The sequence below is a fragment of the Ursus arctos genome, unplaced genomic scaffold, assembly GCF_023065955.2.
Source record: "Ursus arctos isolate Adak ecotype North America unplaced genomic scaffold, UrsArc2.0 scaffold_30, whole genome shotgun sequence".
NCBI lineage: Eukaryota > Metazoa > Chordata > Mammalia > Carnivora > Ursidae > Ursus > Ursus arctos.
Window position 1 is genome coordinate 24,883,648 of NW_026622986.1, and position 15,525 is coordinate 24,899,172.

Consider the following 15,525-nt stretch of genomic DNA (forward strand, 5'->3'; position numbering starts at 1 on the left):
TGTATGATTCCATCTCTATGAAGTAGCTAGAGCAGTCATATTCATAGAGACAGCAGAATGGCTGTGGCCAGGGGCTGGAGGCAGGGAGGATGGGGAGTTAGTGTTTAATGAGGGCAGAGTTTCAGTTGGGGAAAATGAAAAGAGATCTGCATGGATGGCGTGATGTGTGTAGACGTGGCTAAGTCTAATGGTTAAGGGCAAGCCACGCCTCCAGGCCTGAATCACAGAGCCCCCAGAATCAGCGCTGAACAGTGTGCAGCACCAACTGACGTGACTGCTTGGGAGTGATAATGCAGGGCCACCCAGCCGCGGCTGGGACGTCGTCTGGGTGCCCCTTTCAAAGTCTTTCCAAGTGGGGAGAAGCCTTTGCCATCAGATGTTTGGGGGGGGGGTGTATACTCCTTTCTAATATCTTAGGAAATTTGGGTGTGTTTTCTTTTTTCAATATTAAATTTGTTTTGTTTTTTAAGATTTTAGTAAAACACACATAATGGAGAAGTTACCATCACCATCAAGTCTTTTCTCCTCACCAGGTGCCTGGAGACTGTCCTCCTGGTCTAAAACCTGCATTTCCTGGTCTCTGGGCATTTCCCAGACCTACGACAGGGCCAAAGAAGCCAAACCAAAATCAGAACAGTTCTCAGCTTTCCTTGGAGGGTCTCTTAAGGATCGCCTTCAGACAGCCAGAGGTGAAATCCCAGCTATGCTATTTACTCACTGTACTTGTCACTCAACATCTTAGACCTCAGTTTCTTCATTTACAAGATGGGGCTTCATGGGGTGGTTTTTAGAATGAAATAAGAGTGTTGGCTACATTTTTTTTTCTCTGTTCTTACTGTTTGTTGAGAAGTCTATTCAGACTTCACTTTAGCAAAGAAGATCTTAAAAATGAGGTCCATGTTACCATAAACACAAAGAAAACTACCCCCAAATCAGTAACAACTGTAACTAGTATGTTGCTAGAACCGGGCAGGGAAGAGGGGTGTCCCAGACTAGCTTCAGTTAGGGTGACTCATGGGCCCCTAATCCTGTGTTGGTTCCTCTTTGCTCCGATGGGACCAGAAATCTTCCTCCAAACAAAAAGAACAAAAGCAAAAACACCCGCGTCATCCAGGGCTTGGGAGACCCTCAGGTTGTCTCCATTCATTCCTCATTATATTTTTTTTAAGCACCAGGGTTTTATATATATATTATATTACATAGTGTATATGTAATATAATATATATAATATATTTAATATAATTATTTTATATAATACATAAATAAATATATAATATATATATAAAATAGGTGATGATCTGCTTATTATTAGGACACTTTGCCTCATTAAATTCAGGTAACTTGAAAGGGATGTGGGAAGTTTGGGCACTGTGTGTGGAAATGAAATAATTAGAGGATTGGATACTAGGACTTACAAGATGGCAAAGACAGCTTTAGAAGATCTTAGGCTGACCACACTTCTGAGTGATGTGAAAAATTTACATATGTTCCTGCCACACTTCTGACTCAGCCCTCAGAACTGCACTCCAAACAGTCTCACAGACTCCCCCAGTCACAGGAACAAACTCCCTTTCACATGCCTGTACACAAGACTTCACTCACACAAGCCCACATTCACCCGTTTGTTGACACTCATAGTGTCCACACAGACACCCTCTCATGCTATTCCCTCAACAGAGAAACCCAGATGCCGGCCAGCGTGTGTACCCACACAGTCAAGCCACATCCCTGTCTCCAGGCCTCCTTCCCTCAGATTTGCCTGGATGCTGTTGCTACTTCCCTGGCTTTCTGCCAAGTTCTCCACATAAATCCCCTGCAACAAATATGTATTGGGTGACCATGCCGAGTTGGGCACTGTCGTGACCCCTGGGAGCAACAGAACTGAGGGAGGGCTGGTCTTTGCTCTCAGGGAACTCCGAGTCTACTGAAGAAGGGGGATGGGGGGAAACCATGCAAAATCTAAATGCTTGGGGTGTGGCTGGTCCTAAAACTGAGGTAGGGCCAAGGAAAAGGGATGGTGAAGGGCAGAGGGGAGAAGTGGGGCCGGCCACAAGGAAGAGAAAGTGTCTTTAACATGGAGAGGTCAGGAAAGACAGGTGTTGAAGAGAAGGGGGTGCTTGAGAATAATCTTGAAAAATTAAAAAGACTCTGCCAGTGGGGAAGGAGGAACAGCTGCTCACTGAAGAGGCTGTGAAGAAAGGGAGAATCCGCAAGGCATGGCCAGGGTGTGATATGCCAGAGCATAGAGGGGAAGACGGGGTGGGGGGTGGGGTGGGGACTCGGAGGTAAAACAGGGCAGATGACGAAAATACTTTTTTGCTGTGCAAAGGAATTTGGAATGTATTCAATATTCAGTGCTGAGTAACTCAGGGTGCTTTTGGTGGCAAGTAACAGAAAAAGTTGATTCTGGAGGCCACCAGTAACAAAATGGATTAACTCATATAACTGGAAGCCCAGAGTAAGGGTATGGTATGCTCAGTGTCACCAAAGACCTAGGTTATTCTCACCTGTTTCCTATTCTGTCCTCAGCATGTTGTTCTCACAAAATGGCTTCAGTGGCCTCAGGCCCCGCATCCTCACACAGCATCCAGAGGCAGACAAGAATTACCTCTCTTTTTTTGGGTCTCCTTTTCATCTTTTCTTTGTGTCTCTCTTTTTTTTTTTAAGTTTTTTAGTTTGTTTGTTTTACTTAAGGAATATCTACACCATATAACGTGGGGCTCAAACTCACGACCCCAAGATCAAGAGTCTCATGGTCTTCGGAATGAGCCAGCCAGGCAGCCCTCTTTGTGTCTCTTCCTAAAAACTAAGAATCCTGTTCCAGAATCTCCCCCATTCCAGCGAGCTTCCTTTCACCCCTCAAGTTCATATGTCCTCTCCCAAATCAACGATTAGCAAGAGAATTTACTTGATTGGCCAATCAAGACCTGTCCCCTGGGGCTGAAGATGGAGTCCAGGGGCCCCGGAATCCCATGACTGACAGAGAACTGGACAAAATCTTGGCTCTATTGGCAGAGAGGGTGGCAGTCCCCTGGAGAGGTGAAGGTGGTGGTGTGATGCAATCAAATTTGCAATGCAGAACAGGGACTCTGACAATAGTTTGCAGGATTAGAGAGAGAGGAATGAGAGCAGAGGCAGGAAAACCAGTGGTGGAGGTGTAAAATGACAGCCTCTATCAGGGCAAATGCATTCATGGGAAAAGGGACTATAGTGCATGGTATTTAAGACATGGAAATCTGATGGAGGATGAGGGAGAAGGAGGAGCCCAGGTGACCCCTGGTGTCGCAGGGCACTCACACTTTCCTGTGCCAAATTCACCCAAGAGACCTCAGCACAGCCACTTTGGGACTCTCCAAAAGAAGTGCTTTCCAAACCCTTAGAGATCCCTCTGAGAATGAGAGCCCATGTTGACCAGACACATACGGTTCCTTCTGCCAAAGAACTCACCTTCCTCTTTTGAATCTTTTAACCCACTGGCTGTTCCTTCTCAGCCTTCCCTGCTGGTTCCTCTTCCTGACCCTCATCTCTAAATCTGCACCTGCCTTAGGCTTCTTCAGCCTGAGAACTTCAGACGGGGGTGCCTGGGATCTTGCTTGGTGTATGGGCCACAGACCATTTTAAGAAGATCAAGACCTGGGTCCTCGATTTCCGTACATTCCCTTCCCAAATCTGTTCTGCCCCAGAAAGTGCCTGGATGGAGGTGTGGGGTCTCCTTCCCACATCTAACAAAAGACCTTCCAAAATCTTTCTGAACCTTAATGAGATTCATTGCTCCAGGGAGTAAAACCCTTCAGAACTGTCTGCTTCTGAGGAACTTCTGGTGAGAATAAAGCCAAGAGACTGTCAGAGAGAAAAGCCATGGGCAAGGGGATTGATTTCATCCCAGAGGGAAACTCAAGGCGAGGCTCCGTGCCTTACCTATTTAGCTTAGCAGCAGAATTCAGAAGACGGTTGTCCCAGGAAGTATATTAGCAGATTTATTTAATCTGAAAAAAAAGTCAGACTTTTGATGACAGCAAGTCTGCGGGGCCTGGTTTGACTTTATATTGGGGCGACACAATGTTCTTTGCAATCTGGTGAGGCAGCATGTCCTCTGAAGCAATGAACAAAATATGCAGCTCCTGCTGTTTGATAAAATTAATGGAAAGTATGCTTGGGATGAAATTTTTGTTAAAATATTTTATTAGCAAGTAATAATTTAATAATAAATAATTTCAGAAGTCTTGATAAAATCTTTATTCTATTTTCCAGAAGCTGGGAGAGCAAATGACTTTAGTGACAGGTAACAAATCCTTTTCCAACTCTAGTGGTTTCTAATTCTTTGTTTTCATCAAAATTGAAAAAAGGTCTAATAGACCTGTCAGCTGATAGGTCTTCATAAATTAATATTTGATGACAGATCACTATGTGATTTTTGGCTTATAACTCAGAAGACTTTAAAAGAATTGGGTGACAGCTACTATACTAAAAATCCTTGCCTCATCTATGTATTTACAAGAAAAAGTTTCATCAGTTCTTCTAGCAATAAAAATGAAAAAACAGGAAAAATACTGCTGCTGACTCTTGTCCCAATCTAGCAAGAATAGTCACCCACACATATATAATCTAATTTGCAAACAATGACCCTCATTTCACGAAGTATTTAATAACTAACATCTACAAGTCATCATCTGTTGTTTCTAATTTAATACGTAATAATTATGTTGTTTGATCAGTTATGCACTAATGCTAACTGTAATGACAACTCAATCTAGAAGAAAAAATTCTAACAACAGGGATTATGGTTTCAGAAAACTCCCCCACAAAAACCCCACAAAACACTGACAGAGAAGTATGATAGGGTGCCAAATAAATGACTTACAAGCTTAAAGATACATTGCATTAGGAAAATATTTTGTGAAGAAGTGGAATGAAAAGGCTCTAGGGTCTTGCCACTTGTCATTTCAGACCAACAGATTGTAACTAAGGGTTCAAGGAGGAAGAGGAAAGTATGTTAAATTTCCAACTGTTAAAGAAGAGCCTGTTTATGCATTTTTTAAAAGAAAATGAGTGATGGTGGCTATAAAATCACTACTGTATTTATTTGGATTCCCTTCAACACATTTAAAAGAGCAATATGGTAACTCTACTTAAAAATGTGAATGCCTATAATATGCCTAAAGTCACTTGTAATTATTTAAACTTATAAGCAAACTGCACCTACCACTTTAAGAGGCGTGAGGAGAATACTAGTTTTTAAAAAACAGTTTTTTTTTAAGTAGGCTCAGTGTCCAACATAGGGCTCCAACTCACAACCCTGAGGTCCAAGAGTCATGGGCAACTGACCGAGCCAGCCAGGGATTCCTCAAAACTTTTTTTAAGACCTTGATGCTGAAAAACCACGACAGTCAACAACTGCAGAAATCAAAGTGAACCCAAATTTTTATCGACATATACCAAATATTGGCCATAAAACAAGTCTCCATAAATTTCAAAGGACTGAAATCATGCAAAATACATTCTCTGACTATACAATTTATCAGAAGAGTTATCTGGAAAAATCCCTGACTATATGGAAATTAAACAACATACTTCTAAATAAGGCATGGGTCAAAGGAGTCACAGGGGAGCTCAGAAAATATTTAGAAACCAATGACAAAAACACAACATATCAAAATTTGTGATATGTGACTACAGTGGTTGCTGACAGAGAAATCTTATGACTTTAGATGTTTATATTAGAAAAGAAGAAAATAAATAAGATCATTAGATTTAAACTTCCCTCTTAAGAAGCTAGAAAAAAATAAGACAAAAAAATACGAGAAAAGAAATAAAGAGTGTAAGTCAATTAAATAGAAACTGGACAAGCAATGGGAGGTAAATCAATGAAACCAAAAGCTGGTTCTTTAAAAAGATTAATAAAATCAATAAACACCAAGCAAGACTGATAAAGAGAAAAAGAGAAAATGAGAGTTTACGATTTCAGGAATGAAAGAGGGGGACATGAATTCACAGCACAGAAACAGGAATAAGTTAAGAACAGGATATTATGTACAGCTTTCTGCCAATTGATTTGGCAGCTTGTTTCAAACAGAAGATCGGAATAGCCATGTATCTATATATCCATATCTATCTGTTAAAGAAACTGAAGCTGTAATTTAAAACTTCCCACAAAACTCCAGGCTCAGAGAAAACTGTAAGTTCCAATGTCTTCACTAGTGAATTTTATCAAACATTTAAAGAAGAGATAATATGAATCTTACATACAACTTTGAGAAAGGAGAGGAGGAGAGGATACTTCATAACTCATTCTAGGAAGCCAGCATTACCTTGACCCTGACACCAGTAAAAGATACTACAAAGTAACTACAGACCTGTAGCTGGGAACACAGATCCAAGAACTCTAAATAAAATAGGATCGGTAGAATTCAGCAGTAAATAATAAGGATAATCCAGTATCACCAAGTAGGGTTTAGCCCAGGAATACAAGATGTGGGTTTCACATCTGAAAGTCAATCAAGATAAGCCATCACATTAACAGAATAAAAGAAAAATCATAGGATTATCTCTGTAGAGGCAGTAGAAGCATTCAACAAAATCCCGTAACAGTGACAAAACCAAGAGCAGACTAGAAGTAGAAGGAAATGATCTCCTTCTGATAAGGGACATCTGCAGAAAAACAACTGCTGACACCACACTTAGCGAGGAGAGACTAAACTTTCCCCCTAAAACAGTGCTCTTACACTTCTAAGCAACCTCTCGTCATAGACTTCAGCTGCTGTGCCAAGGGAACATAAAGCATACGGATTTGAAAGAGAGAAGGAAAACTTTCATTCACAAACAACATGACTGGGTACATAGAAAATCCTTAAGGATCTACAAAAGCCTACTATAAAAAGGGAATTTAGCAAGATTGCAGGATAAAAGGTCAATACACAAAAATATATAGCATTTGTATATATTAGCAGTACGTAGAAAATAAGAAATTTAAATTCCATCTAAGAAAAAAAACCCATAAAATACTTAGGAATAAATTCAACAAAAGCTGTGCGGAGCCTCTCTACAGAACAGTACAAAACACTGCCGCAAGGCATTAAATAGGATCAAAATAAATGGAAAGAAACATTATGCCCCTTGATTGGAAGACCCAATATTGTTAAGACTCCAATTCTCCCCAAATTAATCTCCCTAAAGTGCTTCTAAAATGTATATGGAAATAGAGAAACATGCAGAATAGCAAAAGAAGGAACACAGTTGGAGGTCTTATGCCACATGCTTTTATGAAGTAAAAAGCTATAGAAATCAAGACAATTGGTATTGACATAAGGGGAGACAAACAGATCAATGGAACAGAATATCACACAGATATGGCTGATTTTTGACAGATGCAGCAAAGCGATTCTATGGAGAAAGGAAAAATATTTCAACAAATGGTGCTGGAATAATTGGATATCCATAAGGAGAAGAAACGAACGTCGACTCCTATCTCATACCATACATAAAAATCAGTTCAAGGTGGATTATATAACACTTGTATAAGAAAATAGAGAAGATCTTTGAAACCTTGGATGAAGTATTTAAAAATACATTAAAAAATCTGTATCTGACAAAATACTGTATCGAGAACATAAACAATCTATAATAAAAAGACAGACCAAAAAAAAAAAAAGAGCAGAATACTTGAACAGAAACTCTACAAAGGAATACATACAAATGGCCAATAAGAACATGAGAAAGTGCTCAACATCCTTAGTCATCTGGGAAATGCAAAGTGAAACCATAATGTAATATGGTTTTATTGACACTCACCCAACCGGCTAAATTAAAAATAGTAACATCACCAGATGTTGGTGAAGATGTGGAGCAACTGGAACTTGTATACATTGCTGGCTCCTCACACTCTAGATTTTGAGTCATAAAGGTGACGTTTTAACCTTCACCTACTGCTCTGTGTTGTTCTTTAATTTGTCTAGGACCCCAGTGAGAAAAAGGGGGTTCTCAGTGATCTTATCTCTGAAATGGTGACAACCCCCGCATCGTGGGGTTTAGGGTTGTCCTGAGAGTCAAATGTGGTGATGTGGTGATTCTGGCCTTGGGACAACACAGATACCCTACATGATCATACAAAAGCTTGCGCTCATCTTTTCCTTGAACAGCTATTCTTATGCTTGGAACACTCTGTCCCCACCTTCTTTGTGCCACATGACAGCCAGTCTCTGCTTCTCTCGCTCCCCAGCTCTTTCTATAAGGATTACAGCCTCAAGGATCGGCCTCCTTCCTGCCCAGGTTTCTACAGCAGCCACTTCTCTACCTGTCCATCTCTAGCTGCCCTCCCTGGAATCAGCCGTGCCAAAAAGTACGAGTGGCAAAGATTTGGGGCAGGGGGACTTTGTTTTCTTTTTAAATTTTAACAATTTTACCAGCATTGACAATTCACACTCTTAAGACACTGAAAGATCTTAGAGTAGCTACTTCAGTGAAAACAAAAAACAAATCAAAACAAAATAAGAGCCAAGCTCCTGAGCTAGGTAGCCAGCAGCGCAGCCAGCCTTCCTTGGGAGCTGTCCAGCAGCAGAGATCTGGGGCAGGAGCCTGCCCTGGCAACAATGGCCCTGAGTTCCCAGAGATGTCTGAAGAACTGATGACATGAGGATACCGTGCATGCAATGAGATGTCAAGGGCTGCTGTTTCTAGGACAGATTTATTATAGGTTTAAGGCTTTGTTTCTATGCAAACGAAGAATGACTTTTGAGATTCCATGCCCTAAGTTGGGCTGTTTTTCAAACAGAGTTTGCTAATCAGAGTCTAACTAGGTCATAGGATGAGACACCACTTTTCCTGATATTAACACTGGTCAGAACAGATGACCCTGAACTCAGAATCTTTCTAATCTGGTCCAAATATGAGGAACATGATTTTCCTTCTTTCATGGGTCCATATCTATATTTATCCTTTCTGTGTTAGATTTTTTGCTTTATCAAAAGGTAAGACCAATAACCCCAGTTTAGAATGCTTCCCCTATTTCTCTGTCCTGAGGCATACTGTGTTCATCCTTCAGAAACTTGCATCTTACTCTACACCGGTGCTCTGTTAAAAGCTTTCCTGCTTACACTGACCACTCTCTTTCCTAATTCTTTGTCCCTACCAATGACTCCAGCATTCACAGCTTATTATGTTGTCATTAAAAAAAAAATCTGTTTCCAGTTAATAACCTGTCACTGTCAATTAGCCAGTATATTATTTGACATTAGTGGCCCAAATATGTAATACTAACTAAATTCTTCTCCTCCTCCTCCTCCTTCTTTCTTCTTCGTCTTCTCCTTCTCTTCTCCTCCTCCCCTTCCCCTCCCCCTCCCCCCTCCTCTTCCTCCTCCTCCTTCTCCTTCTTCTTCCTCTTCTCCTTATCCTTCTTCTTTTAAATTTTATTTTTAAGTGAGCTCTACACCCAACATGAGGCTTGAACTCACAATCCTGAGATCAAGAGTCACATGCTCTATGACTGAGCCAGCCAGGCACCCCACTTTATGTTTTTTCTTAGAAATGGAACTGAATTATTGACAAATACCATTCTAGCTATGGACTCTCCTGCCATAAAGTAACCAATTCAGATCCTCCCAAAACAGGCCCTGGATATTAACAGGTGCTCCATGAATAAAGATGGTAGGGTCAATTAAATTTGGAAGGATGCTGGGATTTTCCAACTGCAGGACTTGTCAGAGTCTTTAATACGCTTCTGCATTTTGAATCTGGTAGAGAGGAGGGGGATAGTCTAGTAGTTCCCAAATTTATTTGATTCTGGAACCCTTTCATCTTCAAGCATTTTGTAGTGCTAGTGTGTCCAAACTTTAGGGAAGCTACATCCTAATATATTCCCCAGTGCTGGGGTACAACTGGGAAGTCACATAGGATGACGCTTTCTTCTTCCAAGTAAGATGCATTTTGACATTTACTATGAGGAAGAAGGCCAGGGGTCTTACCTGCCATTTCCCAGTCCCTTTGGTTTCCCAGGCCTGCCATGTAGGACTTAGCCTAGCAGAGCCCCCACAGAGGCTTGCCTTCAAAGCCATCCCTATGAGGATGGCAAAACAGGGGCCTGTGTGCCTGTTTACCTCTGGCACAGCTCACCCCTACCCAGGCTTCCTGACATGGCTCAGTTCCTCTCCTTCCCGGGTCTGCCTTAAGATGTGCTGAGCTGCCAGAACTGTGGAGAGCTCAGAATAAAAGCCATATATTCACCAGATTCCTGGACAGACAGGGACCCTAGCCAGCTTGGCCCACACTTCTTATTCCACAGACCTCACTTGTATGTTCTTCCACAGACGTTGCCAATGCATCCTTTCCCTTCCGTTCTCCTAGATAGTCCATCTGGAGACCAGAAAGCCGCTCTGTGCTTCATCTCCAGAGACAGAGAGAGCGTCTTTGTTCAGAGAACTGAACGACTCTCGGCGCCAGCTCAGGCCCAGGTTATCAATAATACCTCTGTTCCTGCAAAGACGTGCCAGACCCTGCCCTCTGGGCACTCCGTGGCTAGGGGGAGGCAAGATAGCAACATGGAACAGAAAGCAAGCAACTGTAGTCTCCGTGAAGTGCTGGGTGCACGGGAGTGGTCATAGGCTGGGAGGAATTCGGGGGAAAGATGTCAGATGAGTGTTGAAGTGGCTCATACAGAGAGCTGAGATGTATCTAGAAAGATCAGTAAAGTTATTTTAAAAATAGCACTTTGGCTTCTTTCCTTGGGATTATAAATGATTGCATGACCACTGTACAAAACTTGAAAAAAAGAACCCCAAAAAAACTAAAGGAAGAAAATCAAGACCACTCCCATTACAAGTTTTTTCCAACACACACACACACACATATATATTTTAATAAAAAATTGGAGGGGCACCTGGATAGCTCAGTCAGTTGAACATCTGACTTCAGCTCAGGTCATGATCTCAGGGTCTGGGATCAAGCCTCCCATCGGGCTCCCTGCTCAGCAGGGAATCTGTGTTTCCCTCTCCTGGCTCTCTCTTTCTCAAATAAATAAATAAATAAATAAATAAATAAATAAAATCTTTAAAAAATTGGAAGAGTCTCTGAGTGTGTGTGTGTGTGTGTGTGTATAAATATCCATGGGCATCTGTACACATATATTATCTATCTATCTATCTGTACATTTGTATCAGCGGTTCTCAACCTTAGCTATTCATTAAAACCACCTCAAATGTTTGTAAAAGATATCGATGCTCAGACCTCACATAAACTGAACAAGAACCTTAGAGGTCTGGGTGATGGATATGTTAAGTAGCTTGATTATGATGATTATTTCACAATGTATACATCAAAACACCATTTGTACAGTTGAAATACATAGAACTTCCATTTGTCAATTATACCTCAATGAATCTGGCAAAAAATAAATTCAGGGATTTCTAATCAGCACTTACTGATTACACATGCATATGCAGACACACACACATACACACACACCACACACACACAGTGGTTGAGGCTCAGGCACTGTGTATTTTTACAGCACCAGGGAGATCCAAATGTGCAGTCAAATGTGAGGTCCACCTCTCTAGACCCTTCAGAGCAAAGTGAATGCATCTCCATCCATCCCAAGAGTGACTGCATTTGAGTCCCCCCCATCTGAAGACAATGGCAGAGTCCAGAAATTCAGTGTCTCCCCACTGTACTTGGGGGATCTGCTTTGGCGGCATCTTGGGAGTTTGCTCTTGGGATGGTGGCCTGGTGAGACTGGGGCTTGTGCTAGAACCTGAACTTGGTGAGATGTACCCAAGTCTTGCTAGCTGGGTCAAGTCTTCAATACCTAAAGTAGCTGCACTTGCTAAGCTGTCCTAGAGCAATAAATCCTTAGTAGTGGACTTCTTCCCCTCAAGGGTCATTTCTAGGAGAGGGGCTTTGAACCACTCTGACCAGGATGCTCTTTAAATTCTTGACAGGCCAACTTCTGAGCAGTGAAGATTTGGGCTGTGATATACCAATGACCCCAGACACCAAAGTGTCACTCCCAAAGCATGGGCAGTGCAGGAAATGGGCAGCGATTCAGTCTCTTAGGTCAGGAGGCAAGAGCCTGCTGGCAAAGGTGGGAGCAAGTGGGTCTTAGCCAGAAGGCTCAGGCTCCTGGAGATGGGGGCACAGACTGCCATGACGAAGGCTAGATGGGGATGTCTGAGGAGCCTGCTCTAGTTGCTGCCACAGGCAGTAGAGCAAAGGTCCCTCACTTCATATCTTTGGGGGAGGGATGAGTCCCAGGAGACAACTCTCAGTCTACGATTTTAAGCCCAATGTGTAATGAATCTCAACAATCTTAGTGATCACCTCTTTCTGGATCCATGAGCAAGAAGCCAAGGAATGCAGTCAGGACTTGCTCCCCTTCACTGACCTGAACCACCTCTCTGCCCCATCCTCTTCCTTTCCTTCCCCTCCCACAAAGGGTGAGGACAATTTTTGTCATTCATAGCACTAAAGATCTTTTTACACACTTTCCTGAGACCAGCCAAAGTGATTAATTTTGAGAACAGTTATGATCTATCCATTCAAAGTCATATTCCAGAAAAACAGGGTCAACTCACCCTTCCCTTACACCAATAACTGACTCTACCCTACCCTATTCTAGAAGAATCAGCAAACCAGGAGAACCTACTGTAGTGGAACACCTCTGGTAGAGCATCTGGTTGGCTACTCTGTTATGGCTTCCTCTTGTCAACAATCATTATGACACCCCATTGCCAAGTCTTTGAGAACATTTCCAATTGACACATACCCTTCTCTCACACATATACCCTAACACATGCCCTGCTTTGTAGTAGGTATGGGATTTTTTTTAAATGATTTTTTTTATTTGAGAGAGATAGAATGAGCAGGGGGAGGGGCAGAGGAAGAGGGAGCAGACTACCCACTGAGCACAGAGCTGGATGCAGCTTGATCCCAGGACCCTGAGATCATGACCTGAGCTGAAGTTAGGCGCTTAACTGACTGAGCCACCCAGGCGCCCTAGTATGGAATTTTTGACGATGGTTGGGGGTAGTACTTCATACGGAAAATAGAACAGAGGTGACAAAGAGAAGAGGTGGACAAAATACAAGGCAAGTTCAGAGGAACAGTGAGAAATCAGAAAGCCCAGAGTTCACAGAGTGATAGGCAATACTTTTAGCTGGCACAGGATGGGCATTGATGAATCAGAATCAAGGCTAGCTGTGGGAGCAGAGCAGGGTTCTGCAGGCTCCCTGCTGGGCCAAGCATCACCCCTTTCGAGAATGGATTGTGGACAGCACGGGTTCTGGGGGAGAGCCTGGAGCACTGGGGGCAGTAGAAGGCTTTGGGAAGATGGTTCAGGAAAGTGGCTATTTATCCATTAATAGGAAAGTATTTTAATATTTTAGTAATATTGTAGCCATCACAGTGCTTGCTGGCTGAGTATCAACCTGGACATGGGTGATCTCCTGGCAATATGCAGGCAAAAATGCAGTTCTAGAATATTCCTTGCCTTTTTCTGAATGGGGACTTCGCCTCTCAGACTTAATTCCCCAGGGAGACCTCTAGAAACCATTTTCATAGGGACTAATAATATTCTGTAGCATGTGAGGGGAAAAGCTCTAAAGAAGCTCCATGACACTCTGGCTAGGCGCTTAGAGAAATGAATGTCTTTTACAGGAAAATAAGAAATGAGAAAGGTTTTAGACATGTCCTGACTCACGAAGTTCTCATTTTCCACACCCAACCATGTCAACACAGTCATCTCCAGAGGCACATCAAATAATCCGAAACTTTTTTCTCAAACTCTCACCCTCTTGCCCAACAAACAAGCCTTCACATTCACATCTAAGGTGTTTTAATCTCACTGCTCCTGTGACCTGAGGAGGTGGCAGGAAAAATGTTCATCTATATTCATATGGGGACTCCTGAGAAAGTTGAGTTCTGGGGATCCCCTGGTTCCCAGGGTCATGAGTCCCCTTTTTGGTATAATCCTTAACCTACCCTATCAAATGGGCAAGGGGAAATGGGCTCAGGAACATAACTAGTCCATTGAAAATGAAGTAATATGAAAGAACATAATATATTATTTTTTTAAAAGACCTATTTATTTTTAGAGAGAGAGAGAGAGTGCATGAGCAGGGGGAGGGCCAGAGGGAGAAACAGGCTCCCTGCTGAGTGTAGAGCCTGACTCCGGGCTTGATCTCATGAATCTGAGATCATGACCTGAGCCTAAATCAAGAGTTGGAAGTCCAACCAACTGAACCATCCATGCACCCCAAAGCATAATATATTCTTAGTATTAGGTGCAGAAAATGGGGTTTTACATATTTGTTTTGGAAGAACACTTACCATGCACCATAGCATTTAGTGATGTCATTTGCCTGGACACACTGTCCCCAAGGGCCATTTCCACTTACATGAGTCATGCCCACAGGCCCTGCTGGATCAGGTGATATGTTGAATCAGTGACCTTGTCAGAGTTAAAATTGTAAAAGACAAAGTTAAACAGGCAAGGAAAGCTTTATTCAGGACTACTGCAACACAGGAGTGATGCTAAACTCAACTCCACTGAAGCAAGGACCTGGAGGGTTTTTAAGAGGTGGGGTGGGGGGAATCTCAGGCCACCTGCATTTGTTAACTGCCCTTCACAACTGGAGCAAGGTGCCTACCAAAGTCAAGTGTCTACCCTCCCATAGAGATTGGGACATAGGGGTGCTATCTTGTTTGAGATTTTCATTTCAAAAAAGAAGGTCCCCAGGTCCCTGAGAAAGACATTCCTGGATTGTAAGACCAGCAAGAGACTGGGAGAAGATCTGCATAGATTTCAAAGGGGCAGAGAAAGAATTTATAATTGCAAGTTTTCTCAAGTAAATGCTCTAAGAAAAGGGAGGTCAGGGGCCTGTCATCAGGAAGGAAATTGCCTAAACTTTGGTCAAGTTGAGGAGAATGTTAGAGCCAACTTGGCCACCCTCAAATGCAATCCATAAGTGCACCACAAAATTTGTTCCTGCTGCTTGAGAACAATCCTGAACCCAGTGATACATTAACTTGGAAATTTTGAGTCCCTGTGTGAATACCTTCTTATGAATAGAGCCCACTGAAATAAGCTTATAAATGTTCCCTTTTAATGCCCTCACCCAAGAGTATTTTCACTGATTAATTCAATAAACATTTATGAAGTACCTATTCTGTGCTGGGCATCATTTTAGTAGAGCAAGATGGAAACTTCTCTTCAAAAAGACCTCACAGCACTAGAGAAGGAAGATGAGTAAATGAAGATGGAAAAGATAATGTGAGAGTTCCTCAAAAGTTAAATACAAAGGTACCATGTGACCTAACAATTCTGCTCCTAGGGATCTACTCAAGAGAAATAAAAACATATGTCTACCCAAAACCGTGCACGAGAATGTTCATAACAGCCTTATTTATGATAGTCAAAAGGTAGAAATGACCCAAATGCCCATTAAGTGCTGAATGCATAAATAAAATATGGCATACTCTACAACAGAGTATTATTCCGTAGCAGGGAGAAATGAAGTACTGATGTGTGCTACAACATAA